The sequence below is a fragment of the Oryx dammah genome, unplaced genomic scaffold (genome assembly GCF_014754425.2).
Source record: "Oryx dammah isolate SB20612 unplaced genomic scaffold, SCBI_Odam_1.1 HiC_scaffold_20, whole genome shotgun sequence".
Lineage (NCBI taxonomy): Eukaryota > Metazoa > Chordata > Mammalia > Artiodactyla > Bovidae > Oryx > Oryx dammah.
Window position 1 is genome coordinate 5,192,467 of NW_024070204.1, and position 5,447 is coordinate 5,197,913.

Genomic DNA, 5,447 nt, shown 5'->3' on the forward strand with positions numbered 1-5,447 from the left:
CCTTCCACCTGGTGGAGTTTTCAGCATAAGACAGCTCACAGGATATGGCTCAGAATATTATCTACAGCCCTTGAGAAAGAGCTAAAGGTCTTGACTGTGCTTAGTGAAGTTGCTCAGTCGTGTCCAACTCTCTGCGACCCTGTGGACTGTAGCCCACCAGGCTCCTCTGTCCATGGGATTCTCCAGGCAAGAATACTGGAGTGGGTTGCCATTTCCTTCTCCAGAGGATCTTCCCAACCCAAGGATCGAACCCAGGTCTCCCACATTGCAGGCAGACGATTTAACCTCTGAGCCACCAGGGAAGCCCAACTACTTTATTATCATTTGGTCTCCTTTGACTCTTTTATTTTGTTTCTGCATGTTCTCAAGCCACTGATTAAACTTACTCTTAGACTGAAGTATTTTTACAGATAAAAGTCAGGCTGAGGGCCTGGAGGGCAGGGGCAAGGACCTGCTCTGTTTCAAAACCACTGGACCCTGTCCCCCAAGAGTGTTTCTCACTGGTGAGATGTCCACCCGATGGGAGATGCCCACCGGTGGCACGTCCGCGTTACTGAGTCTTTCTCCGTCCCAATGCCAGAACGCGACTGGGACGCCTAGAAGCTTGGCAGAACCATGCCCCGAGAATCACCTCTGCAAATGTCTCCCCCAGCTGACATCTTGGCCGGTGGCCGGTGGTGAGCTATGGCTGGAATGCTTATGAGGTTTGCAGATGGCTGGAGTCTGGAGGGAACGCTAATTCCACACGTCTCGGGAGGAAGGCCCACAGGCAAAGCCAGGAAGCTTGAGTGCTGGCCCAAGCAAGCGAGGTGAAATTAAACCTACAGCACCGTAAAATCCTGGATCCGGGTTCCACAGACGGAGGCTGAGAGGCCATCTCGGTAATGCATGGAAGAAGAGGACCTGGGGTGGAGCAGGGTGACAGGCTTGCCACCACCAGCGCTGACGCAGGCGGCCTCCTTTAGATCTGGTCCACGGCTGTCTGGGGACAGCCACCATGTGGGCAATGCTGGGACCACAAGGAGCAAAATGATTCTAATTTCAGACTTCTCATTTCTCTGCTTGAAGAAGTCTGGGAGAAGTGAAAACTGGGAAATAGGATTTTCCTCCTATTCCGATGCACCTCTGAAGCTTGGGTTTCTTAAATGGTGCTTAAACTGGGTTAATGTTTAGACTTCCCAGGTGGCTCAGACGGTAAAAGCGTCTGCCTACAATGCAGGAGACCAGGGTTTGATCCCTGGGTTGTGAAGATCCCCTGGAGAAGGAAATGGCCACCCACTCCAGAATTCTTGCCTGGAGAATCCCATGGACAGAGGACCCTGGCGGGCTACAGTCCATGGGGTCACAAAGAGTCAGACACGACTGAGTGACTTCACTCTCTTTCATTTTGGTTAATGTTTAAGTACATAGTGTGGGAGTTCCTTGATGGTCCAGTGGTTAAGAATCTGCCTTGCATTACAAGGGACATAAGTTCAATCCCTGGTCCAGAAAAATCCCACATGCCTTGTAGCAGGTAAGACCACGCACCACAGCTGCTGAGCCCGAGCTCTGGAGTCCATGCTCTGCAACAGGAGAAGCCACTGCAATGAGAAGCCTGTGCACAGCCACTAAAGAGTAGCCTCCACTGCCGGCACCTAGAGAGAGTCCTGCGCAGAAGTGAAGACCCAGTATCGCCACAAGTAAATAGATAAATGCATAGTGAACAGATAAGAAAGTAAGGACGGTTCTCAGAAGAAACAAATAAGGCAGAACCCCAAGTCCAGCCAGAGATGTGAACAGAGTGAGCCTTAAGGGCCAGAGGCTGAGCCTGCACCCTCGGTGGTTCCTGTCCCCAGGGGTGTCCACTTGTCTGGATATGTGGGGACAGGACAAGAGATCTTAGTGAGGTGTTCCCATACTTCCAAGACACTCAAGGACTCAGCTCCAGTTACAGGTGAAGGAGGAAAGCTTGTTTAATTTTGTAAATATTACTATTGCTGGGTATGGATGTAAGAAAGCTGAGCACTGAAGAATTGACACTTTTGAACTGTGATGTTGGAGAAGACTCTTCAGAGTACCTTGGACTACAAAGGGATCCAACCAGTCCATCCTAAAGGAGATCAGTCCTGGGTGTTCATTGGAAGCACTGATGTTGAAGCTGAAACCCCAATACTTTGGCCACCTGATGTGAAAAGCTGACTCATTTGAAAAGACCCTGATGCTAGGATAGATTGAAGGCAGGAGGAGAAGGGGACAACAGAGGATGAGATGGTTGGATGGCATCACCGACTCAATGGATGTGAGTCTGAGTGAACTCCGGGAGTTGGTGATGGACAGGGAGGCCTGGCGTGCTGCAGTCCATGGGGTCGCAAAGAGTCAGACACAACTGAGCGACTGAAGTGAACTGAACTGAACCAAACTGAACTATTGCTGGTTTAGTGACATATAGTAACAGCCTACAACAAAATGTGAATAAAAGCTGATTTTACTAAAAACAAACAAAAAACATATCTGGAACCTTAGGGAGATTCCATTCCCCAGAGGCCCCTTCTGCAGCCGTCATCCATTCCTGGGATTTTGAAAGGCCTTAAGTCCTGGCCATGTTAGGACCAGAAAGTGCAAAGATCAGGAAATGCCCGTTTTTGGACCCTTTGCTCCTAGGGCTTGCATTCTACACCCTTCTCTTAAATTTGGTGAGAAAGTCAGTATAGACGGGATTGAGGAAGAGTGTGCATAGGATGGGTGGCAAACAGGCCAGCGTGGGTTCTAGGAGACACCGTGGAGGGCAGGTTGTTTGTCATGGGATCTGCGGGATTCTCCAGTCAAGTGAGCATTTAGGATCTCCCGGCGAGGCAGGCATTATGGAGTCAATATTGGGGCAGCATTTGCCAAACTGCATGACAACCGGGAGTACCAGGCCAGGCGGCAGGAACTCGCCCTCGACACAAGAGGTGAGCTTGGCTCCTGCAGTAGGGAGATGGAAGAGCCCATAGGTCCTGGACATGCAGCATCCTGGTACCTCCATCACAAACGCATCAGTGTTTTAACTAAGAACCACACCTGCCGTTTTCTTGAATTGTAGATTGGACCGGATCATCCAAGCAGGTTTGCAATTAGGTCAGCCCCTCTTCTGGGGGTCCCAAGGTCACTAGGACCTCCTTGGCCCTTAGGTGAGCCCAAGCTGGAAGGAAGGGAACCTCCACCAAGCAAAGAGCAGGTATTAGGCCAAAGGCAGAAAGTCTGAAACAGAAAGAGAGAGATGATTGCCCTCCAGAAGGGCGCATGATGGCAGGGCTGGCATGGTCACCAGGGGCAGAGGTCAAGAGGGAGCTCTCCCAGATAGGGTCTCCTCAGGGCTGAGGACCCAGGACCCTCTCCTGGGTCTCTGGGTCCTGCCTCAGCCCACTGAGCGCTAAACACCTGGACAAAGCCTGGTATAGGTTGCACCATCCAACATGGCAGCCACTTTGGCCAATCCAAACTGAGATGCTGCAGACTTCAGAACGTGAGTGTGCCAAGAGGAATGTGAAATATCCTAACCACAATCTTGATCCCGATTATGTGTTGAAATCGTATTTTAAATTTTTTCACTTGTTTATTTATTTGCCTGCACTGGGTCTTGGGTGCAGCACCCCGGATCTCTGTTGCATCAGGCAGGACCTTCTGCCTCGGTGCACAGGTTCTCCAGCTGTGGCTCAAGGGTTTCGTTCCTCCGAAGGATGTAGGATCTTAGCTCCCCAACGAGGGATCGAACCTGTGTTCCTTGCCTTGCAAGGCAGATTCTTCATCACTGGGCCACCGAGGAAGTCCCTGAAATCATATTTTTAGATAGATCTGATTAAATAAATAGTTCAACTTAATTTTGCCAGTTTATTCTCACTATTTTAACTATTTCCGATGGACAGCACCGCTCTAAGGCAGCATCCTGGAGGATGGTGCAAGAATGCCCACTCCCTGGTACCCACGGTCTTGTGTAATCAACCCCTGCTGCCCACCCCACTCATGTGACCGCTTCAAGCCTGAGGACTCGGCAACACTGAGGGAAAGTCACTTCCATGACTGGGCTACAAAAGCTGCTGATTTCGTTTTGCTGGCTGCCTCTCTCTCAGGTTCTGCAGGGGCCCACGTGGCAAGGACTCGAAGGTAGTGCCATCGAGGAACTGACCCTGCCCACCACCAGTGCTTCTCCACTGCAAGTGAGAGGCGGCTAAGGCCTCATGAACATCTTGATGGCATAAAAGGACTCAGCAAAGCCAGGCCCGATTCCCAGCTCAAAGAGATTGTCAGGAAGCGAGTGCTTGTCGCTTTAAGCCCCTAGGTGTGTGTGCTCAGTCAGTCATGCCCAGCTTACTGTGATCCCGAGGACGGCGGCCCTCTCCAGGCAGGAACACTGGAGTGGGTTGCCATTTCCTTCGCCAGGGGATCTTCTCGACCCAGGGATCAAACCCAGGCCTCCTGCACTGCAGGCAGACGCTTTACCATCTGAGCCACCACGGAAGCCCTAAGCCACTGAATTCAAGGCTCACTTGTTGCACAGGGACAGCTGACAGATGACAGTCCCCCACCAGACGTCACACGAGAGCGCAGGTTCCTCTTGTCTCAGGCCTTTGGGCTTGCCTGTTCGGGGTTAAATCCTCTGGACAAACAGTGCAGACGCAGCCCTGAGCAGGAATAAGTTGGTTCTCAGAGTGGGAGGCAGGCCCAGATGGCAGCTTCCTGAGGTGGAGTGTGACCCACGGCCGCAGCTTTGCAGCCGCCCCTCAGCCTCAGGAAAGCCACCCCTCTGTGAGCCATGGCCCCCGAGCATCTCTGAGGCCTCAGGCATCACAGTTATAATAAGATGATTAAACTGAATGAAGTGCTCCACCCTGTCTCTAGTTTTCAAGCTCTCAGTTAAAACGTCCACCTGGATAGGCTTGTCTGGAGTCCGGGGGACATCAGTCCCCACTCTGGTTTTCTCTGCGTGCTCATGATGCCCTGGGCCAGTGAGGTATCGGGCAGGGGGGAGATCCCGCACCAGTCCAGGGGGGCTGCAGGCTGGCTCTGACCCAGGGCCCCCGAGGAGCTCCACACAAGCCCAGCACACCGCCCTGGCCAGCAGGCCCTCCAGACGTCCACCTCGAGTCACTGGGCCAGCACACTCGAGAGCCTGATCTGGTATACCTCCGAGGTCCCCAGAAAGGACCACGGGCACACACGTCCCCGACATATACATACACCCCTGACATGCGCACACAGACACACACTCCCAGCATACACATACATATCCCCGACCTATACACACCCCCGACCTATACACACATCCCCGACAGGCGCACACACACACACAGTCCCAACATACACACACATGTCCCCGACATATACACACATCCCTGACATGCACACACACACACACATACACTCCCAACACACACACACACTCTCCCAACATACACACACACACTCCCAACATACACACACACACTCCC